The 26,295-nt window shown below is 46.7% G+C and overlaps 1 protein-coding gene across 6 annotated transcripts in view; it reads right to left on the bottom strand.

Annotated features, from left to right (window-relative positions):
• The window catches only part of fgf13a (fibroblast growth factor 13a), a 638,247-nt gene that overhangs the window by 24,659 nt on the left and 587,293 nt on the right, over positions 1-26,295 (bottom strand). The gene's annotated exons all lie outside the window — the stretch shown is intronic.

Raw genomic sequence — 26,295 nt, 5'->3', positions numbered from 1 at the left:
ATCTGTAACCTCACGGCCTGGCATATCCCCCACTTTACCATTACCATCAAGCTAGGGGATCAACCCTGGTTCAACGAAGAGTGCAGGGGGGCATGTCAGGAGCAGCACCAGGAATGCTGAAATGTGAGCTGTCAACCTGGTAAAGCTATAATGCAGGACTACTTGTGTGCCAAACAGCATAAGCAGCAAGTGATAGACAGGGTTAAGCGATCCCACAACCAATGGATCAGATCTAAGCTCTACAGTCCTGTCATATCCAGTCCTGAATGGTGGTGGACAATTAAACAACTCACTGTAGGAGGAGGCTCCATAAATATCCCCATCCTCAATGATGGAGGAGCCCAGCACATCAGTGCAAAAGATAAAAAACAAAAACAGAATTACCTGGAAAAACTCAGCAGGTCTGGCAGCATCGGCGGAGAAGAAAAGAGTTGACGTTTCGAGTCCTCATGACCCTTCGACCGAAAAGTGCAAAAGATAAGGCTGAAGTATTTGCTACACTCTTAAGCCAGAAGTGCTGAGTGGATGATCCATCTTGGCCTCCTCTGGAGGTCTCCAGCATCACAGATCTTCCAGTCTTCAGCCAATTCAATTCCCTTCATGTGATATCAATAAATGGCTGAAGGCACTGGATACTGCAAAGCCTATAGGCCCTGACAAAATTCCACCAATAGTACTGAAGACTTGTGCTCCAGAACTTGCCACGCTCTTAGGCAAGCTGTTCCAGTACAGCTACAACACTGGCATCTACCCAGCTACGTGAAAAATTGCTCATATTTGTTCTATACACAAAAAGCTGGACAAATCCAACCCGGCCGATTACCGCCCCATCAGTCTACTCTCGATCATCAGTGAAGTAATGGAAGGGGTCATCAACAGTGTTATCAAATGGCACTTGCTTAGCAATAACCTGCTCACTGATGCCCAGTTTGGGTTCTGCCAGGGCCATTCAGCTCCTGACCTCATTACAGCCTTGGTTCAAACATGGCTAAAAGAGCTGAAATCCCGAGGTGAGGTGAGAGTGACTGCCCTTGACATCAAGGCCGCATTTGACAGAGTGTGGCATCAAGGAGCCCCAACAAAACTGGAGTCAATGGGAATCAGAGGGAAAACTCTCCGCTGGTTGGAGTCTTACCTAGTATAAGGAAAATGGTTGTGGTTGTTGGAAACTGCCCATCTAGATTTGTAATTCAATGCTCCCAGTGTTTGCTATTTGAGCAAATATTCTCAGCTGGCACTCAAGTGAAGCACTGATGGAGTACTGCACTGTTGGAGGGTCAGTACTGAGAGGGTACTGTACTGTCAGAGGGTCAGTACTGAGGGAGTGCTGCACTGTCAGAGAGTTAGTACTGAGGGAGTGCTGCACTGTCAGAGGGTCAGTACTGAGAGGGTACTGTACTGTCAGAGGGTCAGTACTGAGGGAGTGCTGCATTGTCAGAGGGTCAGTACTGAGGGAGTGCTGCATTGTCGGGGGGTCAGTACTGAGGGAGTGCTGCATTGTCGGAGGGTCAGTACTGAGGGAGTGCTGCACTGCCAGAGGGTCAGTACTGAGGGAGCGCTGCACTGTCAGAGAGTTAGTACTGAGGGCGTGCTGCATTGTTGGAGGGTCAGTACTGAAGGAGTGCTGCACTGTCAGAGGATCAGTACTGAGGGAGCGCTGCACTGTAAGACGATCAGTACTGAAGGAGTGCTGCACTGTAAGAGGATCAGTACTGAGGGATCGCTGCACTGTCAGAGGGTCAGTACTGAAGGAATGCTGCACTGTAAGAGGATCAGTACTGAAGGTGTGCTGTGCTGTCCATGTTGAAGTAGTAAGGCAGTGCCGTGCTGTCAGAGGTAGCATTTCTCAGAACAGATATTAAAAGGCTCCATCTGCCCTTTTCTAGTGATTCAACAAACAAAAAGCACCATTTTGGAGAGATGGGGCATTCTCCCTGGAGTCCTGGCCAATGTTTATCCTCCAGTCGAGATCATTAACAGCAGATGATATGGTCAACATCACATCGCTGTTTGTGCGATTTTGCAGTGTGGATGTTCGTTGCCATGTTTCTTCCATTACCACAGTGACTATGTTTCAACACTGCTTCATTGGCTCGAAAGAGATTTGGGATCTCCTAAGGTTGGGAAAGGTGCTATAGAAATGAAAGTTCTTTCTTTCTTCCACTGGTGCATGTGTAACAGAACAGCAGAGGTGTGACAGTGTAATTGCACCAGGGCATGTTTACATGGAGAAATTCCATTCTAGAAGTGGATACTGGAGTTTACAACAGAAATAGAAAAATAAAGATTGCACAACTTAAAAATTGAGACTAAATCTCATCTGTATGTTGGTTCCAAACACACTCCCACTAACCCCTTATCGGTGAAGTTTCAATCTCAATATACAAGACCATGGGAGATCAACCATTTTATTAACTGTTCTTTAGATTCAATTTTCTGCAGGAAGACTTTTAAAAATTCATTCATGGGATGTGGGCATCGCTGGCTAGTGCCAGCATTTATTGCCCATCCCTAACTGCCCTTGTTCAGAAGGCATTTAAGAATCAACAACATTGCTGTGGGTCAGGAGTCACATGTAGGCCAAACCCGGTAAGAATGGCAGACTTCCTTCCCTAATGGACATTAGTGAACCAGATGGATTTCTTACAACAAAAAATGGTTTCATAATCATCATTAGACTATTAATTCCAGATTTTTATTGAATTCAAATTTCACTATCTGCTATGGTGGGATTCGAACCCAGGTCCCTAGAGCATTATTCTGGGTCTCTGGAACACAAGTCCAGTGACAATACCATTATGTTACCACCTCCCCTATTTTACAGCATTGGCTTCAAACATGTGGCCAGTAAACTGGTCAGAGATTCTGATCAGAATGAAGCTGCACCTGTGACACCATTTCCAGTGGACAGGGAATCACGGTATATGAGAGTGCTTTGTTTAGGAGGAGGAGGCTTCACAAATATCCCCATCCTCAATGATGGGGGAGCCCAGCGCATCACTGCAAAAGATAAGGCTGAAGCATTCGCAAACATCTTCAGTCAGAAGTGCTGAGTGGATGATCCATCTCAGCCTCCTCTGGAGGTTCCCAGCATCACAGCTGCCAGTCTTCAGCCAATTCGATTCATTCCATGTGATATCAAAAAATAGCTGTAGGCACTGGATACTTCAAGGGCTATGAGCCCTGACAATATTCTGGCAATAGTACTGAAGGCTTGTGCTCCAGAACTTGCTGTGCCCCTAGCCAAGCTGTTCCAGTACAGCTACAACACTGGCATCTACCTGGCTGTGTGGAAAATTGCCCAGGTATGTCTGGTACACAAACAGCAGGACAAATCCAACCCGGCCAATTACCAACCCATCAGTCTACTCAGCGCCATGCGGGACTCCTCAGATACTGAAACAGCCTGTGTCAAAATGCAGCAAGACCTGGACAATATCCAGGGTTGGACTGACAAGTGGAAAGTAACATTCACACCACACAAATGTCAAGTAATGACCCTCTCCAGCAAGAGAGAATCTAACCGTCACCTCCTGACATTCAATTGCATTACCATTGCTGAATCCCTCACTGGTAACATCTTGGGGATTTCCATTGACCAGAAACTGAACTGGACAATCCATATAAATACTATGGCTACAAGTCAGAGGCTAGGAACTGTGTGGTGAGTTACTCACCTCCTGACTCCCCAAATCCTGTCCACCATCTACGAGACATAAGTCAGGAGTGTGATGGAATACTCCCCACTTGAATGGATGAGTGCAGCTCCCACAACACTCAAGAAGCTTGACACCATCCAGGACAAAGCAGGTCGCTTGATTGGCACCACATCCATAAATATTCACTCCCTCCACCACCGACGCACAGTGGCAGCAGTGTGTGTACCATCTACCAGATGCACTGCAGGAACTCACCAAGGCTTCTTCAACAGCACCTTCCAAACCCACAACCACTACCATCTAGAAGGACAAGGGCAGCAGATAGATGGGAACACCACCACCTGGAAGTTCCCCTCCAAGTCACTCCCCATCCTGGCTTGGGAATCGATCGCTGATCCTTCACTGTCGCTGGTCAGAAGAAAGGTTGGGGGGTTGGTGTTCAACAGGGTCTCCCACTTCCTGATGCTGGGTCCCTTGATCAGACACTGAGAGGCTTTGATTGAGGCACAATCCCCTGGAATCCTGCAAGCAACCCCAGCAGGATTTGCCCGTTAGTCTCTCCGTATGGTGAGCCCTCTGCCTGTCGCTGGATGAATAATGATGGTGGCAGGATGAGGCCCTTAAGTGGATAGTTCTTGGCATCTTCCTGGTAAATCTACACTTTATACTCGTGTTCTATGTTCTTACTTATAAGTTGTAACTTTTTTGATAGTGTGACAGGCGCATCTGAGTGTTCTTTCTCTCTAATAATTAGGAAACTTCACACTGTGCCTGGTTATCTTTCCCGATGATCTGATGAAGAGAATTGAGTGCAGGTTAAAACAGCTGGATAATTTGCTTTCTCCAGTTTCATACTCTCACCAAAGACTAACTTAATGTCCTTGTGGAATGCTCTACAGCAGCTGCTCTGGTTAGAGAACAGGTGGAACTGTTCATGTGAATTACAGGGAAGATTAACGCTAGGAAATTAATTTTTTTCTTCAACTGAACCATTTCCCCATTCCTGTTTCTGTTTTATGTCCTGACTGCCTTGAGTTTCTGTTTAATTTTATTTATCTCTTCACCGTGGTGCTTTGTAGTGCTGCTTGATTTTAAATGTCAGCAACGTTTCAATCCACACCAGTCTCCTTGCCTTTTTACAAAGTTTCTCTTCACTTCCTATATTACCTTCTATCAGAATCTTCTTTATTCCCTTGTATTTGCTGACTCAGTCTCCGTTTGATCAAACCAGATGCTCTTGTGAATTAGCTGCTGTCCTGCTACTTGCAGAACCTCTGCTCTTCCACAATTAGAGCAAGCTATATGACTCAGCTCTTTGACTGTACAAGCCTCACACAAATCAGCGACAATGGAAGCAAGGCAATTGAATGGTCACAGTCCATTCACTGTTCCCACTTTATTCTCAATTTGTAAATGAAATGGGGCAAAATGAATTTATAAACAAACATTCTGTTACAAATGACCCCCTTCCTTGCTCATATTCCACAGAGACCAGGGGCAACATTTTCCCCCTGTTTGAGGCGGGGGGGGGGGGGTGGTGGAGGGAGGGGAAGTGCAGGAGCGGGCACAGGCAGGTGGCCTTCTGATCGCTGCCCCTTTGCAGGGAGGCGCCTCCATTTTACTTGGGTGGGCCAATTAAGGCCCGTCCAGCGTGATGTCTGCCAGGAAGCGCTATGCACTTCCTGTGCGGGTGGGGGAGGCGATTGCCTCAGCCGGGAGTACGCTCTTTCACACATGAGCATGAAGGGGTGCACAGGTCTCCCTGAGGCTCAGTGCTGCCTCAGGGAGATCGGCTCCGATTGAAAACTTTAAATAAAGGTGGTAAAAACATTTCCCTGCCATGACCCCCTTATGTGACACTGTCACATGGGTTGGGACATGTCCATTACTTTTATTGAAACATTTCATAAAAATTTAAATGCCCTCATGAAACCTCATCCCGCCCGTGGATGAGGTTTCATGTTTTTTCTGAAGCCCGCCAAGGCTCCCGGCCTACCCGACAACCTTAAGGTTGCACAGGCAGGGCCATTAATCGTCTTAAATAGATTTTTAATGGCCTTAATAGGCCGTTGACAGTTCGGTGGGCATGCAGCCGAATCAGCTGTGTGCCCGCCAAACTGAGAAACTAAATAATGCGGGGTGACGTTGGGACACATGCCCAACATATCCCCATGTCATCTTACCCCCATTCACCGACCAGAAGATGCTGCCCCAGGGGTACTCAGGCTACTCGCTTCATTGCCTGCACAGGTGCCTAAAATGAAGCCTCAAAGGTCATTCACAAATTTTAACTCCAAGCCTATCACAAGCGAGGAGATTGTTTTTTATGCAGCAAGTTGCTGTGATCTGGAATACCCTGCCTGATAGCAGATTCAGTAGTAACTTTCACAAAGAAATTGGATAAGTACTTGAAAAGGAAACATGTGAAGGGTTGTGGGGAAAGAGCAGGGGTGAGTTGGACTAATTGGTTGTTCTTTCAAAGAGCTGTCACAAGCACAGTGGGCTGAATGGCCTCCTTCTGTGCTGTGTAAATCTGTGATTTGATGATGACAAGTGAATCATGGATGAGAAAGGCTATTCAATTCATCCATTCGGAAAATACTAAATTCTCCTCATTATATCTTCCAATTGGTTTCTTAAATGTCTCCAGGGTTTAGACCCATCAGAATGGCCATTCCACGTGTTGACCACTGTGTGAAGGAGGGGCCACTTGGTAACAGTTTCAAGTTGACTGTTTGCTAATTTAAACCTGTAACCTATAGTTCTACTCTCACAATTTAATTTAAAGCAAATATTCTGGATTCAAGTTGTCCATTCAGTGTATAATCCTGTTCACACCCACAACATCACCTCTGGCCTTGCTTGACAAGGAAGAAGTGCTCAGGTATTATCTCATCAGAAAGAAAGACATTCCTGTAGCACCTTGAAAGACCTCAGGACATCTGAACACATTTTACAGCCATAAAAGCATTTTTGAGGTGACGTTCCTGTCAAACATAAATAAAGAAGCAGCTAATTGGGACGCAGAAAACTCTTGGGCATGTTCAGCGTGGAGTCTACAGGTTGAGTCAATTTAACCTCCAGCTCTTTCAGTATCACTTATGGACAATGTGCATTGCCTAGCTTTCCCTCCATGTGAGGTACTTTAATTTAGTCTGCACCAAGCATCATCTCCTTCTGTTCTGACCAGTTAGGTATTGGGCTGAATCCTCTGAGGAGCAGTAAAGGTAGTCACCGGCGGATTACCACTCTGCTCCTTTTTCCTTCCCTTAGTCCGGAGCTGCGTATTTCTCACCCGACTTGGTCCTGCTGAGGAATTTACAGAGTAACTGCTCCTTCAGCGCAGGGCAGATTCATCTGGGGAACTGAAGCCATGACCCCTTTTCATGGCACCAGCTGGTGTAAACCGGGTAAAAAGTTTTAAGGTCCCAGTCACTTTGACAGGAGAGATGTTAGGCGTGTAAGGTGTGTGGGTAGGATGGGTTAGGCTTGGGAGGATAGTCGGGAGTGGGGTAGTTGTGGGGGGTGTGGTAGTTGTGGGGGGTAGGGTAGTTGTGGGGGGTGTGGTAGTTGTGGGGGGTGTGGTAGTTGTGGGGGGTGGGGTAGTTGTGGGGGGTAGGGTAGTTGCGGGGGGTCTGGTAGTTGTGGGGGGTAGGGTAGTTGTGGGGGGTAGGGTAGTTGTGGGGCGTAGGGTAGTTGTGGGGGGTGTGGTAGTTGTGGAGGGAGTGGTAGTTGCGGGGGGTGTGGTAGTTGTGGGGGGTGTGGTCGTTGTGGGGGGTGTGGTAGTTGTGGGGGGTGTGGTAGTTGTGGGGGGTGTGGTAGTTGTGGGGGGTAGGGTAGTTGCGGGGGGAGTGGTAGTTGTGGGGGGTAGGGTAGTTGTGGGGGGTGTGGTAGTTGTGGGGGGAGTGGTAGTTGTGGGGGGAGTGGTAGTTGTGGGGGGTGTGGTAGTTGTGGGGGGTGTGGTAGTTGTGGGGGGTAGGGTAGTTGTGGGGGTGTGGTAGTTGTGGGGGGAGTGGTAGTTGTGGGGGGTGTGGTAGTTGTGGGGGGTGTGGTAGTTGTGGGGGGTAGGGTAGTTGCGGGGGGAGTGGTGGTTGTGGGGGTAGGGTAGTTGTGGGGGGAGTGGTAGTTGTGCGGGGTGTGGTAGTTGTGGGGGGTAGGGTAGTTGCGGGGGGAGTGGTGGTTGTGGGGGGTAGGGTAGTTGTGGGGGGTAGGGTAGTTGTGGGGGGTGTGGTAGTTGCGGGGGGAGTTGTAGTTGTGGGGGGTAGGGTAGTTGTGGGGGGAGTGGTGGTTGTGGGGGGAGTGGTGGTTGTGGGGGTAGGGTAGTTGTGGGGGGAGTGGTAGTTGTGCGGGGTGTGGTAGTTGTGGGGGGTAGGGTAGTTGCGGGGGGAGTGGTGGTTGTGGGGGGTAGGGTAGTTGTGGGGGGTAGGGTAGTTGTGGGGGGTGTGGTAGTTGCGGGGGGAGTTGTAGTTGTGGGGGGTAGGGTAGTTGTGGGGGGTAGGGTAGTTATGGGGGGTAGGGTAATTGCGGGGGGAGTGGTAGTTGCGGGGGGAGTGGTAGTTTTGGGGGGTAGGGTAGTTGTGGGGGGTAGGATAGTTGTGGGGGGAGTGGTAGTTGTGGGGGGTAGGGTAGTTGTGGGGGGTAGGGTAGTTGTGGGGGGAGTGGTGGTTGTGGGGGGTAGGGTAGTTGTGGGGGGTAGGGTAGTTGTGGGGGGAGTGGTAGTTGCAGGGGGAGTGGTAGTTGTGGGGGGTAGGGTAGTTGTGGGGGGAGTGGTAATTGTGGGGGGTAGGGTAGTTATGGGGGGTAGGGTAATTGCGGGGGGAGTGGTAGTTGCGGGGGGAGTGGTAGATTTGGGGGGTAGGGTAGTTGTGGGGGGTAGGATAGTTGTGGGGGGAGTGGTAGTTGTGGGGGGTAGGGTAGTTGTGGGGGGTAGGGTAGTTGTGGGGGGAGTGGTAATTGTGGGGGGTAGGGTAGTTATGGGGGGTAGGGTAATTGCGGGGGGAGTGGTAGTTGCGGGGGGAGTGGTAGTTTTGGGGGGTAGGGTAGTTGTGGGGGGTAGGATAGTTGTGGGGGGAGTGGTAGTTGTGGGGGGTAGGGTAGTTGTGGGGGGTAGGGTAGTTGTGGGGGGAGTGGTGGTTGTGGGGGGTAGGGTAGTTGTGGGGGGTAGGGTAGTTGTGGGGGGAGTGGTGGTTGTGGGGGGTAGGGTAGTTGTGGGGGGTAGGGTAGTTGTGGGGTGTATGGTGGTTTTGGCGGGTAGGGTAGTTGTGGGGGGTGTGGTGGTTGCAGGGGGTGTTAGAAGCATTGCTGCAATGGAACACATCACAATGTGTTTTTTAAAATTCGCTCATGGAACGTGGACATCACTGGCTGGGCCAGCGTTTATTGCCCATCCCTAATTGAGAGTCACTTGTAGCCCAGACCAGGTAAGGACAGCAGATTCCCTTCCCTAAAGGGCAATAGTGAACCAGATGGGTTTTTACCACAATCGGCAATGGTTCCATGGTCATCATCAGACTTTTAATTCCAGATTTTTGTTGAATTCAAATTCCACCATCAGCCATTTGAACCCAGGTCCTCAGAGCATTACCCGGGGTCTCTGGATTACCAGCCCAGTGGCGATAGCACTCCGCCATCGCCGCTTCATATTCAGCGTTGGACTTTCTTCCTCAACCTTTTCAGTTTGAAAAATCAGCAATTTAAGTTGCTGTGTGAGCTGATAATGTCTGACTGGCATTACAAGAGCCCAGACTTCCACATTAATAAAAAAAATACTTATTCTGTTATGTACCAGCTCCAACTTTTTGCAGTGAGTTCAATCAGGTAATTACTATGCAAATGCATCAACTCCCTGAAACTCACAGGAGGTTGAGAGTGAGCTGCCGTTTCGCAAGGGTTTAAGGAGAATCACAAAGGAGGAGAGAGAGCTAGCGAGGTGGAGAGGTTTAGGGAGGGATTCCAGAGTTTGGGGCACAGACAGCTGAAGGCACGGCCGCCAACAGTAAGATGAATGAAACTGAGGATGCCTAAGAGGTCAGAGTTGCAGGAATGCAGAGCTCTCAGAGGATTCTAAAGCCTGGAGAAGGTCATAGAAAAAAATACGAGTAGGCCATTCGGCCCTTCGAGCCTGCTCCGCCATTCATTATGATCATGCCTGATCATCCAACTCAATAGCCTGCTCCTGCTTTCTCCCCATATCCTTTGATCCCTTTCACCCCAAGAGCTATATCTAACTCCTTCTTGAAAACATACAATGTTTTGGCCTCAATTACTTTCTGTGGTAGCGAATTCCACAGGCTCACCACTCTTTATGTGAAGGAATTTCTCTTCATCTCAGTCCTAAATAGTCTACCCCGTAGCCTCACTCTGTGACCCCCTGGTTCTGGATTCCCCCACCATCCTTCCCGCATCTACCCTGCCTAGTCCTGTTAGAATTTTATAGGTTTCTATGAGATCCCCCCTCATTCTTCTGAACTGCAGCGAATATAATCCTAATCGACTCAATCTCTCCTCATATATCAGTGCTGCCATCCCAGGAATCAGTCTGGTAAACCTTCACTCCACTCCCTACATAGCAAGTACATCCTTCCTCAGATAAGGAGACCAAAACTGCACACAATATTCCAGGTGTGGTCTCACCAAGGCCCTGTACAATTGCAGCAAGACACCCCTGCTCCTGTAATTGAATCATCTCGCTATGAAGGTCATTATTAGGTCATTATTGAATAAATAATCCAAGCGTACCTGATCTGCTTCTGTTTTAGTTGTGTTGGCATCACAGACGAATATCCATATCCTGCCAACATTTATGAATACAGTTAAGCCCCAGCTGAACCAGGCAAGAGCAGTGGATACAGTAATCCCAATAACAAAAACTTTCAAATAGAAATAATCCAGAGATGGGTGTCGAAGATTCCAAATGATGGGGCAGTGACTATTTTATTGGCGTCTTGTTCCCTTGTGGGATTGTCCTTGGGAAGAAAGATTGTTGATGCACTGCCTTGGAAATTCAAACAGGAAACCCAACTCCTGACTCGTTGTGGGGGGGGTGGGGGGGGTGTTGGTGGGAGTCTTTGTATGGTGTGGTGTGGTGGTGGGGGGAGGAGGTGTGGGGGGGGAGGGTTATCTGATGGTGCGGAGGCCTTTGGTGGGGGTGCTGCGCGGAAGCACTCTTGCTGCTTCTAAACGACGAGCAGTCTGTGAAAACACTTCAATTCTCCCTGAAGCTCTCATCACGTCCCCTCAGCTGCCGGGTTTCCCCCGGGAAATCCAGCTGGCCAGGATTAACTGGGAAAGCAATTTAAATCAGAGACAGTCTACCTCACTAATATACTTCAATTGCCAACTCACCTCCTGGGAATGGATTGGTTGTCCTTTGTTAACCTAGGGGCTGGGACCAGGTTTGACATATCTAGAAGTTTAACATCTTTATCCTCTCGAGGGACGTGGGAGTCGCTGGCAGGGCCAGCATTTGTTGCCCATACCTAATTGTCCTTGAACTGAGTGGCTTGTTAAGTCATTTCAGAGGCCAGTTAAGAGTCAGTCATAATGCTGCGGGTCTGAAGTCCCATGTCAGCCACAATGGGTACAGGTGGCAGATTTCTTTCCTACAGGAGATCAGTGAGCCTGATGGGTTTTTACAACAATTGTTGATAAGTTTCATGTTCTCCGTTATTGGGTCAATGGGAAAGATGTAATATTCGGCATGCGGGAGCAGCCCAGACACATTGGAACGTAAAATAATGCGCGATGACATCGGGCGTGCATCCCAATGTCATTGCGCTGTCTCGTGATATTTCATTCAGCGGGCGCTCTCTGGAGTCGGCTGTGCACCTGCTGATAACTGAAAGGCCTATTAATGAAGGTTAGCCTAGGCCTCTAGATTATTAGACCAATGACATTACCACTACGCCACCATCTCTTCTTACCCAACAAAAAGATTAGTGATGATAAATGTAGATTCCTTACAGTCGGAAACTGGAGAATTTATAACAGAGAACAAGGAAATGGCAGAGCAATCAAACAACTACTTTAGATCTGTCTTCACAGAGGAAGACACAAATAACTTCCCAGAAATGCTAGGGAACCAAGGGTCCAGTGAGAAGGAGGAATTTAAGAAAATTAATATTATTAAAAAAATAGTGCTAGAGAAATTAATGGGACTGAAAGCCAATAAATCCCCAGGGCCTGATAATCTACACCCCCAGGATACTGAAGGGGGTGGCCAAGGATGTGTTAGTTATAATTTTCCAAAATGCTGTAGATTCTGGGACACTCCCAGCAGATTGGAGAGTGGCAAATGTAACCCCACTATTTAAAAAAGGAGCGAGGGAATTACAGACCAGTTAGCCTAACATCAGTAGAAGGGAAAATGCTAGAATCTATTATGAATGATGCGATAACAGGACACTTAGAAAATATCAACAGGGTTAGGCAAAGTCAACATGGATTTATGAAAGGGAAATCATGTTTGACAAACCTACTGGAGTTTTTTTGAGGATGTAACTAGCAGAATAGATAAGGGAGAACCAGTGGATGTGGTGTATTTGGATTTTCAGAAAGCTTTTGATCCCACACTAGAGGTCAGTGTGTGAAATTAAAGCACATGGGACTGACGGTAATATATTGGCATGGATTGAGAACTGGTTAGCAGACAGGAAACAGAGTAAGAATAAATGGGTCTTTTTCAGAGTGACAGGTGGTGACCAGTGGGGTACCAAGGGATCAGTGCTTGGGCCCCAGCTATTCACAATATATATCAATGATTTGGATGAGGGAACCAAAAGCAATGTTTTGAAGTTTGCTGATGACATGAAATTTGGTGGGAATGAGAGTGGTGAAAAGGGTGTTAAGAGGCTTCAAGGTTATTTAGACAGGTTGAGTAAGTGGGCAAATATATGGCAGATGCAGTATAATGTGGATAAGTGTGAAGTTATCCACTTTGGTAGGAAAAGCAGAATGGCAGAGTATTATTTAAATGGTGATAGATTGGGAAATGTTGATGTACAAAGGGACCTGGGTGTCCTTGTACACCCATCACTGAAAGCAAGCATGCAGGTGCAGCAGGCAGTAAAGAAGGCAAATGGTATGTTGGTCTTCGTTGTGAGAGGACTCGAGTACAGGATCAAGTATGTCTTACTGCAGCTGGACAGCCCCTTGGTGAGACCACACCTGGAGTATTGTGTACAGTTTTGGTCTTCTTACCTATGAAAGGATATATTTGCTATAGACGGAGTGCAGCAAAGGTTCACCAGACTGACTCCTGGGACGGCAGGATTGTCATATGAGGAGAGGTTGGGCCAACTAGGCCTGTATTCACTGGAGTTTAGAAGAATGAGAGGAGATCTCATTGAAACATATAAAATTCTGAAAGGTCTGGGCAGACTGGATGCAGGGATGATGTTTCCCGGGGGGCAGTCTAGAACAAGGGGTCACAGCCTCAGGATACAGGGTAGACTATTTAGGACTGAGGCGAGGAGAAATTTCTTCACTCAAAGGGTGGTGAAGCTGTGGAATTCTCTACTACAGAAGCTGTGGAGGCCAAGTCCCTGAATATATTTAAGAAGGAAATAGATAGATTTCTGGACTCTAAAGGCTTCGAGGGGTATGGGGAGAGCGTGGGAGTACGGTGTTGAGATAGAGGATCAGCCATGATCATACTGAATGGCGGAGCAGACTCTAAGGGCCAAATGACCTACGTCTGCTCCTATTTTCTATGTTTCCATGGCTCCAAGCTGCCCATTTTAGGGGGTTTAAATTCACCCATACTGTTTCACTACAGCTCCTATCAAATCAATCGAGAAAGATTACTGAATCACACTGAGTGCAATGACAAAAATACACAAAGTAATTAACAGACCCATTTTATGTTGATGTTTCATCATGGCTTTTTGATAATCACTAGACTATAAGCGTCTCCTTTGTTTCTCTTGATAATGACAGACCAGAGCTTGATGACTGTTAAGCCAATGCAGTTGTAGTCATTAAAATGTGACTGCATTTCTTTTTGTTGCTTTGTCCATATCATGTTTGGCTATAATTTAGTTTTGTTGTGTCAAATCACCCTAATTAAATTCCTAAAGAGCATGCATTATGTGTAGTGCAATTACAATTACAGGGACATTAGCTTTAATATATTACTTGATTACCTCATTGTGTGAAATTATTCTGAGTCTTGCTGTTCCGATGGGGCAGCAGTTGGATGATACAGGTAATTGTTGTAATCATTACTGAACTTTAAGAATGATGAAATCAGTCATTAAAAACTCAGCTGCTTCACTGACTACTCGAACATTCATCTCCACACATGAGTCTGGGTTCACAAGAGCAAAAAGATGCCTTTTGGAATGCACTACACAATACCAGCTTGCATTTCTGTAGCACCTATGGTGTAGTAAGACATTGCGAGGTGCTTCACCAGCGCACAATCAGATGAGATTCAGATGAGATAACTACTGACACCAAAATGAATAAGGAGACATTGGGATTGATGGCTAAATGCCTGGTCAAGAAAGTAGGCCCAGAATCTTCGTATTGGTCAGTGGAAGCGGGGCCCGCTACCCAATGCATAAAATGACGCGCGGTGAAGTGTCCCCCAATGTCGCTGCGCGTCATTCAGATCTTGAGTTTGGCGGGCACGCACCAGAGCTGGCTGTGCACCCGTCGAACTGTCAAAGGCATTTTAAAAGCCATTTAAACACCAATTAAACTAATTAACTGAGCTGCCCATCCAACCTTCAGGCTGTCGGGCAGGTGAAGAGCCCAGGCGGCCTTCACATTTATCATGAAACCTCATCCACGGACGGGATGAGGTTTCATGAAGATTTTTAAAGTTTATTAAAAATTTTTAATACAACTCATTGACATTCCCAGCTCATGTGACACTGTCAAGAGGGGACATGTCTTAAAAAACTTTTTTTATTCTTTAGTAAAATTTTCCAAATTCAAACTGCCACAGGGAGGTTTCTGCACTCTATCACACGCATGCACAGCACTTCCGGGTGCATGTCACGTTGGGCGGGCCTTAGTTGGTCACATAAAATGGCGGCGCTTATCCGCTCTCGTCCAGCATTTATTGTCCATCCCTAATTGCCCTTGAGAAACTGTGCTAGGTCATTTCAGAGGGCAGTTAAGAGTCAACCTCATTGCTGTGGACCTGGAGTCACATGTAGGCCAGACCAGGTAAGGATGGCAGATTTCCTTTCCTAAAGAACATCAGTGAACCAGATAGATTTTTACAACGATCGGCAATGGTTTCATGATCATCATTAGACTTTTCATTCTGGACTTTTTTTAAATTAAGTTCAAATTCCACCATGTGCCGTGGTGAGATTTGAGCCTGGGTCTCCAGAGCCTTACCCTGAGTATTGGCTTGGAAGAGATGCCTCACTAATTCATCAGAATGATACCAGGGCTAAAAGGGTTAAGTTGTGAGAGCAGGATGCATAAACTGAGGTTGCAATCCCTGCAGATTCTAAGATTGAGGGGTGATTCGACTGGGTAGATGGGGAGGAACTATTTCTTCTGGTGATTGAATCAGGAGTTAAATCAGGAAGCGCTCCTTCATTCAAAGGGGATTGGAAATCTGGAACTCTCTCTCCCCATAAGCTGTTGAGGCCGGGGGGTCAACCGAAGCTTTCGAGGCTGAGATTGCTGAGTGTTTTGTTTGGTAAGAGTACTGATAGATATGCAGCAAAGTCGGGTAAATGGAGTTGAGGTGCAGTTCAGCCATGATCTGGTGAAACGGGTCAGATTCGCCACCAGGGGCAACTTACCTATCAAGTCATTTTAAACATCTTTAATAGCTCACCCCTCAAATCTCTAAACTCCCAGAGTGCAAAACAAAATGAGAGAATATCTTCCCCATGGGTATAACGAAGAACATGGAAAACAGGAGCAGGCGAAGGCTCTATTGACCACTTGAGCCTCTTTGGCCATTCAGTAAAATCACAGCTGAACTTTGGCCTCAAATCCATCTTCCCATCCTATCCCCATATCCTTTAATTTCCTTTGTGTCTAAAAACCTATTGATTTCAATCTTGAATATACTCAATAATTAAGCATTCACAATTCTCTGGGGTAGAGAATTTCAAAGATTTTCAAATCTCTGAATGAAGAAATATCTCCTCATTTCAGTTCAATATGGCAGACCTCTTACCCCAAGTCTGTGACCCTGAGGTCTGGACACTCCAGCCAGAGGAAGCAGCCTCTCAACATCTACCCTGTTAAGCCCTCTCAGAACCTTATATTTTTCAATGAGATCATCTCTCATTCCTATTTTATGTCTCTTTGTATTTCCCTGAGGATATGTTTTATAATGATTGAAGAGGATAAGCACATTTCTACTTTGAGTTCAGTGCCAGCGTCAAGTGCCTCTAGATTGAGGTAGTCTCACTCAATGTGGCTCTGGAGTCTGGATGGGTCTCTGATGTTGCTGTTTCACTAAAGACAAAAGCTTTGGTGCAGACACCTGCTGGGAGATGGATTTAAACTTGGATTTAGAAAGGACAATCTGTCATGAAACTGCATAACCGTTTGTCATTGTGAACTGCTTGACAACCACTTCAGGTTCTGGTACAGACCAGTTTGATCTCTGCTTTCTGCAGAGGGTGGGGAACAGAACAGAAGAGAGCAAACAAAACTGATCTATCTACATACCCTGTTTGAAAATAATTTTTTTGTTCTGCTACATGCAGACAAATCCACTTGCATTCAAACTCAATGCAGCTTAAACAGTCAAATTTTTAATGACTACAATTGCACTGCAATCATCTTGAGTGAATGGAGATCTTGAATTAATTAAGATACCAACTTTATTAGAAATGTTGAGTGGCAAATGGCCTTTTATTATTCTCTGCCATTTACTTTATCCAACCAGATCTCATTACAGTCATAAGGAGGGTCAATAATGTGAAGCAAGTAATCGTGAATTAGCAGTCTGCTTTGCACTGTGTCAACAGTGTGTAAAACAAGCTGGTTCTCTATCGCCAAAGACTAAGCTGCTGAGGTTGGTGGTGGGGGGTGGTCAATCAAATATCTTTCAAAATTAAGGTTGATAGATTTTCATTAATGGGTTTCAGAACCAAGATGAGTAGATGGGAGTTAAGAATCAGATCAGCCACGATCCAATTGGATCTGGGACAGCCTTGAAGGGCTGAATGGCTTCCTCCTGTTCATATGTTCCTATTAATTGGCTCTTTCCTTTTCAAGAACTTTGGAAGGGGTTGGTGGGAACATTTAAAAGGATATTTTCAAACAGGTTATTATGAGGAAAGAGTAGGGCAGAGGGCTTAATTGGATTGCTCTTTCAAAGCGTTAGCATAGGGGCAATGGGCCTAATGGCCTCCTGCATTGTATTATTCTAAGGTCTTTGGCAAATAATCATTTGCGTGTTTCTAAACATACCAACAATGCAAACTGTAGCAATCATGTATGTCTGAAGTGCAAAATCAGAATTTGAAAAGTGCTCTGCATTCTTTGCAAACCTGAAAAAAACTCTCAAAAACAGTCATGAAGCTACTATCCCTTTAATGCTGACAAGTTTTATCTCCTCCTAATTATATCCTGTGTGCTAACAATTTTCAAATCAGGATTAGCTAATTTACTGCCAAGTTCTGCCAGTTCCACACTCCCAAGTGAGTCAAGTCTACAGGTGCCAAATGGCTTTCATTTGCAATGAGGAGCAACTCGCTCCACATTTACTTCATTAAGGGTAATGTTACCACAAGCAATACACAACCAATACCGACAAGTTATTGGGCAAACACGTGAAGGAGAAAAATGATTTCAACTCAAGTTATTATTCAGCATCAAAACAAAGTGGAAGTTAAAAAGTAACAAGCGGCAAGAGTGGGTCACTGCCTCTGAGGAACAGGAACAGGAGGAGGCCATTCAGCCCCTCAAGTTAGACTGTTTACAGTACTCCAAACATGGTTTAAGCAGGGATCCGGACAGCTGTAACAAAATTTAAATTGCTATTCTCTACTGAGAACAGCTGAGTATATATTGTAAATTTATATTTAGCTCCCTAGTTATAATAATTGACATTGCATCTGACTTTCTGAGTTTTTTTTGTACCTAGCTACAACATTTTAGTCCATTGTTCTCAAAGTTCCCACAACATGTAGCCCTTGGGAGGCAGTGAATGTGCTTGGATCTGTCCGAGTGAATGGCTGCGTCCCAGAGGTTAGTGTGCATATATCTGTAAGCGAGTGGGTCAATGAATGTGAGAGTGAGTGGGTACCTATAACTGTACAAATGGCTCTGTATGTGTATGAGGGGCATTGGGGGTTGTGTGTGTGGGTGTGTGTGTGTGTGTGCGCGCGCGTGCGTGTGTATAGATGTTTGGGCTGTGTGTAAGAGGGTGGAGGTGTGTGACAGGGAGTGAGGGTCTGTGATGGGCATGGGTGTATCGGGGGGAACAAAAACTGAGATCTGAACACTTGATAATTAGATGTGTTTAAATCATATTCTCAAATTTTTAGAAGAGCTATTACTTTGTTAACTTGTCAAATTGTTTGTTGAAATATTTGGGCTTTCAAAGCTTTCTTTACAGAAACTGGCTACAATGATTATTTTTGTATTTTCCCTGTTCCCATTGCTAGATTTCTGCTGAAGCCTCTTAATGTTCTCCTTCAACAGCATAAGACAAATGTTTTGACTTTTGCTGTTCTCTACTGAGAACAGCTGAGTAGATGTATGTCCCAAAAGGGAAGGCTAATTCTTGTTAATTCTCCTCTCTTCCTCATGATAGAGCTTCCTAGTGTTGAACATAATCTGATTATGCATCAAGTTCCTAAACCAAGAACTGACAATCACCTCACACTTTAAATTACACAAATGAAACCTGTTCAGATTGTTTGAATGCAAAGCAATGTGACCCTTTATCAGATTCTGGGTACTGCATTTAAGGAAGAATTCACTGTCTGCTCATGCGAAGCTGGCACTACATCCTCTCACTGGCAGGCTGGGCAATCTCACGTGTGTAAACCCAACAATCATTGCCGTGGTAAATCTTTCTAGTCATTTCCTTCAATGATCTAATCTACTACATGTCGCTATAGGCATCTGAAGACAGAAATACAACTCTCCTCCATTGGAGGGTACCTTTTATCTAGAAGAAATTAACATAATTCTAATACTTGGGTAAATCAATTAAAGTTTCTTTTTACACTTAGCAGTATTAGAATAAATAATTAATCAGACATTTGTACCTTGTTAGATTAAGATGTGAAAGATAGTTCATCACCATGGTTACATTTACTATGCACCCAGCAGTGTTAATGACACAAGTTCCTACCAAATAATCCTACCCTCCAATCACATGACTGCACAGAGACTCGACATGATGCAGTTTCTGCAGCTGAGAGGGTGCGATCAATTAAAATCCAGGCCCCTCTTGAGTTTTCCCAAAATAGGTGCGCTGGAATCCCTCTAGCCAGTTACAGTGTACAGAAAATTTCATAGGTGGGAATTTCTTTCATACCCGCTCCATGATACATTCAGGTACTTCCCTGCTGTCTGGACCAACCCTCTCGCTAAAAGGGCTTTATCGAAACTCTCTCCCTTTTTTAGGTTTGTGACAAAGTGTGGTAAATTGATTCCTGGGATGCGAGAGTAGTCCTACGATAAGAAATGGAGTAGAATGGACCCATACCTCTGGAGTTTAGAAGAATCAATTGAAATATGTTGAACTGTAAGAGGGTTGACAGGGTAGATGCTAAGAGCCTGATTCTATTCATAGAAAGTGGAGAACTAGGGGACACAGGCCCAGACGTTTGCCATTATTCACACACCTCTCCTTCATGGCTAAAAAAAGCGGAACTGCCCTAAACTCACAAGTCCCACCCTCAAACACAACTTTCAATTTAGCGGGAGCAGGAATGGGGGTGGGGCACATTTCACAGAGGCAGCCGGCCATTTTAATCATCAGCTGCCTCCTCTCAGGTGGGATTTTGATAGAACAGGAGAGTAAAAGCCAAAGTGTGCAGATTAGGCCAGGCAAGAGCTGGTTCGAACTTTGTGAATTCGGTTTGATAGCCAGGGTATCCCTTTTGAGAGGCAAGGTACTCCTTTGGACCTGGTCCCAGGACAAGATGCCTTTTGGTGGAGGCAATGTGCCCTCTGGAATTCTTAAAAGTCGGCATAAATGTGGATAAAAAAATGCATAAACTCATTATGGTCAAGCTCAATGGAACTGTCAACAGACCTGTCAAAAGCAGCTGTCATAGGGATCTGTCAAGGTATTTGAAAGTCTTGCCCTGTAAATCTTTGAAAAAAATGTCTGGAGTATTAAAAAATGATTGCTTGCTATTTCACTCTGTCCAAAGACATAAGACCCAGGGTTTCCATTACTGGGTTAGTGCTGCATGACATGTTTTCACAATCATCCGTTATCACAGTAGGATACCTCCCATTTCACAGTTTGATTGACAGTTTAAGTGGGTATAGACTCTTCGATGTGGGACTATGGACAGAATTGTCCCAGGCTTGCACTAAGTGCTGTAGCAGGCAAGTAAAATGACATTTTACCCACCGGCTGTGATGGCGGGCTTTCACACCGTATCATCCCAAACCCGCCACATTATTTATACATTCCGTTTCCATGGTGAGCGGGCTCTCATTCACCCACCTGCCATCGTCTCGCCGGGTGCCATATTTAAATCCCAGCCGCGTGCGTACCCTCTCGGTGCTTCCTGACCACGACTGCTGTAAAGAAGACATGGTCCTGAAATGCAAAAAGACTGCAGTCCCCCGGTTCAGCGACGTGACACTGGAACGCCTTTTGGAAGCCATGGTGTCCCGCCGGGGTGTCCTCTACTGCTGCTCTGGCTGCAGAGTGGGCAACAATCTCACTAACCCGGCTTGGGAGGCAATGACAGCAGTGGTCAGCGCCAATGCCCTTCAAAAGAAGAGAGCCACCCAGTGCCGCAAGAGGATGAATGATCTCCTCTATTCTACCATTCTTCTCATCACTCTCCTCACCCATCACACATCCACAGGGCCCTCACTCACTGCCAGCTCCTGCAAAATCACCATTCACTCACACACACCCATCGTTATCCACCCCCCGCCCACTCACGACCCGCACAGGCCAGGCAAACTTATCATCTGGCCTGGCAGGCGTCCAGCTTATATTCTCTCCATCTCTATTCATGCAGGACAAGCTGGCACACAACAAAAGGGAGAGGTCACAGACCGGTGGAGGAATGTCTGAAATCAAGGTCCTCAGGACATTGAAAACAGAGTCATCCAACTGGCTGGCGAGGATCTAGACCGGTCCTGAGCTGACGGTGAGGTTGGCGCTGCTCTACCAAGTGAGGATCCTGCAGTGCAACATCCATCAGACAACCATGCTGTGACTGATGGGTTCTGTTTCATAGGCCACTGCCATGCACTAATTATCCCCCCTTGCTTTCACAGGCACATCTGCCAACAGCCGACAGAATCCATGACCCAGGACCTCCAATCAAGCCCTGAAGAAACCTCTGAAGAGGAATCTGGAGGCACCCTCCCTGAAGTCCTATCACAGAGCTCATCCACACCCTCCACCAGCGCAGAGACACACACACCTCAGTGGGACCGAGCTTTATAGTAGCCTCGGGATCACAATCTGATGAGCACATCGCACTGTCTGATCCACAGCAGGCAGAGGCAGAGACCTCCCTGGCGACTGGCACTCGGAGGACTGCTGGAGGCCAGAAATTTGCTGAGTCCAAATCAGATGAGGAGCCTCTGGACTCAGTCATGTCACAGTTGTTGGAGTTGGAAAGGCAAACTCGGGAACATCAGGAAGGGATGTCTGCTGCACTCCTCAGATTGCAAGGCACGCTGGAGGAGTCCGTCTGCCTTCAGGCAAAGGTGATAGCACCAGCATTGCCAACACGCAGAGGTCAACACTGGCAGGATGGCCGTTGCCATGGAGACCTTGGTCCAGGATGTTGCTCCTGCACTGCTGCATGGGCTCAACTCCTTTTGGAAGCTTTGGAGCACTAGGTGGTACTTTGATGCCTCTGTGTTGCTTGAGTGGGCAGATAAGCTAGAAGCCCGACTCCAATCGTATCAAAGAGGCTGTGCCTGACCTGTCTCAGCTGCAGAGGAATGGCTATTCTATACAGGTTCCCCTAATGCGTGGCTCTTTCCCTCACCCACCCCAAATGCTGGTGCGCTACATTCAATGGCAGGGTTGCCCTTAAACCTGACTCCCCAATGCGCCTCAAGCTTGAAGTCCAACAGGCAACCCTGGCGAGCGCTGCACAATGTTACTGTGCACCCACCTCCGAGTTCCCCCCAAAGCGCAGGCTACCAAGTGCATATCTTTTATGGGCTGTTGTGAAACACGTCAGCTTGCTTTCCAGCCAACGTGGACGGACAGTCCACTGTGAGGGGGGGGGGGGGGGGGGGGGGCGGGAATGGGTCTGGCCGGCTGGTCTGATAATTATATGCTGCTGTATTACAATGAGGTTCCCAACATCCAAAGGTGGGAAATGCGGCTCACCATCAGCGGGCTGAGCGGACAATCACAAGCTGGTTTTGGCGCCATCATGAAACTGACCGTGCCATATTGTCTGCTCACGCCACCGAACATGCCAGTGCCAGCTGGCATAGATAATTCCGCCCTTGAAATTCCAATGCTTGTTGTTAATAAGGATTGTGCACTTGAATGAAATGTTTGTTGTTATAAAGCTTTATTTAGTTATTTAGTAAATGGGTTTTTACAAATGTGAGTTCTTTTTTCAAAACAGAGAAGATTGCAATAGGCACTTGAACTTTATTTTATAAGATAATTTATCTCATCCCTACAAGGCTCCTGAGGTCTGCCCATGGTGGATAGTTCGTGAGTTGGCACGGTAGGTGTAAGGACAAAGGGTGGTGGGCAGGGGATGCATGGGTTGGCACTAAATTAGCATAGGGGCTAATTAAAGAACTAGCTGGAGGGGCACTGGTTGGCATGGGGCTATAAAGGGATTTGGCAGGATGGGATGGAGAGGCATAGATTGATATATGGGGCATGATGGGGCATGGGGAGTGAGTGGGGAGGGGTAAGGGCTGGAGGGATGTTTCCTGTTTTATTCTTTTTTATATTTGGACACAGAGCCTTAGCCCCGAGACAGGCGTTCTGCCCAGCACCCCCTCCTCACCCAACACCCTCCTCAATTCTTCTGGGGTTGCCCGCCCAACTTCTAACCCAGCACGCTCACCGCCCACCACCCACTGCCTGCCCCAGACCCAAAGTCCGTTGTCCGGACAGCCATTTTTAAAGCTGGGAATTCTCCTGTGTCTGCACACCAAAACTGGGAGTGTAAACCCCGGACACAGCCTCAGAAGAAGGAGTTGGCCATTTACGATTGAGATGAGAGAAATTTCTTCACCCAGCGAGGTGTGGGCGCTAAGCTGTTGAATATATCCAAGAGATTGAATGGTTTTTTGGACATTTTAAGGGAATCAAGGGGAGTGGGTGGGAAAGTGAGGTTGAGGTAGAAGATCGGCCATGATTGTATTGAGTGGCAGAGCAGGCTTGAGGGGCCATGTGGTTTATTCCACTTCCTATTTCTTAACTACTTGTATTGTGATCCTACAGCCTTCTACAATAACATAACGATCAGCGCCACCTTCTGACTCCAGAAGTGACACACCTGATAACAGCCATGGCCAACATTTGCCAGAAAAATGAGCATTTTCAACTCACTTTAATAAATTTATTTTATGAAAACACAGTAAGTTGAAACATCTTCTGAAGCCATAAAACACAATCTGCGCAGGATCAGTTGGCATCTCCCCAAGTGTATAAAGAGCTTACAATCCAAATACTCCCTGTTCATATTTCAGAAGCAAGTAGTATTGATTCATGGCCACTCAAAGAATACAACTCACCAGCATATTCATCTATCATTTCTGAAACCAAAGGAAAGGTGGTCTTTAATATATTCTGATGGGTAACTGAGTCATCATCCACACTCAACAAGATTGTAAGTTGGAATCAGGCCTTTTGTGAACTGCAGTTAAAAATAGCCAGTATTTTCTGCCACAGCCCTTCTCAATACTTATGCAGAAAACCAAGCAACAGAAAACAACTTCTGAAAGTCCTGTTCGACAACAGTGCCAAGGTTTCAACCCTGCAGTGAATTGGCCCTGTTTGCATGTGCAACATTGACAGCGACACGGCTGTGTGGGGCTCTACGCTGGTGCGCTGATCCTGTAATCAGGATTCATGTTGGCCTAAGTCATTGTAAATTGAAATTCTATGCTGGATCGGAATTATTTTTGAATTACAAGTGATAGTACTGAGTATTCTCCCAGTGTTGTGGGTCACGACACTGCTCAGCTGCAGCCCCACAGCCGATGAATCAGTGATCCTCCACGTTAAACATCACTTGGAGGAAGCAATGAGTTAGGCAAGGGTGCAGAATGTACTCTGGGTGGGAACTTCAATGTCCATCACCAGGAGTGGCTCAGTAGCACCACTACAGACCAAGCTGGCGAAGTCCTAAAGGACATAGCTGCTAGGCTGGGTCTGCAGCAGGTGGTGAGGGAATCAACAAGAGTGAAAAACATACTTGACTTCATCCTCACCAACCTGCCTGCCGCAGATGCATCTCTCCATGACAGTATCGGTAGGAGTGACCATCACACATTCGTAGAAACAAAGTCCTGTCTTCACATTGAAGATACCCTCCATCGTGTTGTGTGGCACTACCACCATGCTAAAAAGGATAGATTTTGAACAGATCTAGCATCTCAAGACTTCCATGGTGAGCTGTGGGCCATCAGCAGCAGCAGAATTGTATTCAACCACAATCTGTAACCTCATGGCCCAGCATATCCCCCACTCTACCATTACCATCAAGGCAGAGGATCAACACTGGTTCAGTGAAGAGTGCAGGAGGACATGCCAGGAGCAGCACCAGGCACACCTAAAAATTCAACCTGGTGAAGCTACAACACAGGACCACTTGCATACCAAACAGCATAAGCAGCAAGTGATAGACAGAACTAAATGATTCCACAACCAACAGATCACATCTAAGTTCTGCAGTCCTGCCACATCCAATCGTGAATGGTGGTGGACAATTAAACAATTGACTGGAGGAGGAGGCTCCACAAATGTCCCCATCCTCAATGGTGGGGGAGCCCAGCACATCAGTGCAAAGGATAAGACTGAAGTATTTGCTACAATCTTCAGCTAGGACCGCCGAGTGGATGATCCATCTCGGCCTCCTCCGAAAGTCCCCAGCATCACAGATGCCGGTCTTCAGCCAATTTGATTCACTCGACATAACATTAAGAAACGGCTGTAGGTACTGGATACTGCAAAGGCTATGGGCCCTGACAATTACCCAGCAATAGTACTGAAGGCTTGTGTTCCAGAACTTGTCGTGCCCCTAGCCAAGCTGTTCCAGTACAGCTACAACACTGGCATCTACACGGCTATGTGGAAAATTGCCCAGGTATATCCTGTACACAAAAAGCAGGACAAATCATATCCGGCCAGTTACCGCCACAGTCTGCTCTTGATCATCAGTAAAGTGAAGGAAGGGGTCATCAACAATGCTATCCAGTGGCACTTGACAGACAATAAGCTGCTCACTGACGCTCAGTTTGAGTTCTGCCAGCTCCTTACCTCATTACAGCCTTGGTCCAGACACGGACAAAAGAGCTGAACACCCGGGCTGAGGTGACAGTGACTGCCCTTGACATCAAGGCCGCACTTGACAGAGTGTGGCATCAAGGAGCTCTAACAAAACTGGAGTCAATAGGAATCGGGGGAAAACTCTGCTGGTTGGAGTCATACCTAGCACAAAGGAAGATGGTTGTGGTTGTTGGAGTCAATCATCTCAGTTCCAGGACATCACTGCAGGAGTTCCTCAGGGTAGTGTCCTAGACCCAGCCATCTTCAGCTGCTTCATCAATGACCTTCCTTCCATCATAAGATCAGGAGTGGTTATGTTCGCTGATGATTGCACAATGTTCAGCGCTATTCACGGTTCCTCAGATACTGAAGCAGTCCATAACCAAATGCAGCAAGACCTGGACAATATATAGGCTTGGGCTGACAAATGGCAAATAACATTCGTGCCACACAAATGCCAGGCAATGGCCCCCTATAACAAGAATCTAACCGTCACCCCTTAATGTTCAATGGCATTACCATCACTGAATCCCCCACTATCAACATCCTGGGGGTTACCACTGACCATAAACGGAACTGGACTAGCCATATAAATACTGTGGCTACAAGAGCAGGTCAAAGGCTAGGAATCCAGCGACAAGTAACTCACCTGCTGTCTCCCGAAAACCTGCCCATCACCTACAAGGCACAAGTCAGGAGTGTGATGGAATACTCCCACTTGCCTGGGTGAGTGCAGCTCCCACAACACTCAAGAATCTCGACACCATCCAGGACAAAGCAACCCACTTCATTGGCACTCCATCCACAAACATTCACTCCCTCCACCACTGACGCACAGTAGCAGCAGTGTGTACCATCTACAAGATGCACTGCAGGAACTCACCAATGGTCCTTAGACAGCACCTTCCAAACCCGTGACTACCACCATCTAGAAGGACAAGAGCAGCAGATGCCCGGGAACACCATCAGCTGGAAGTTCCCCTCCAAGTCACTCACCATCCTGACTTGGAAATA

Source organism: Carcharodon carcharias, chromosome 9 (genome assembly GCF_017639515.1).
Source record: "Carcharodon carcharias isolate sCarCar2 chromosome 9, sCarCar2.pri, whole genome shotgun sequence".
Lineage (NCBI taxonomy): Eukaryota > Metazoa > Chordata > Chondrichthyes > Lamniformes > Lamnidae > Carcharodon > Carcharodon carcharias.
This window is presented reverse-complemented; position numbering and strand designations above follow the sequence as displayed.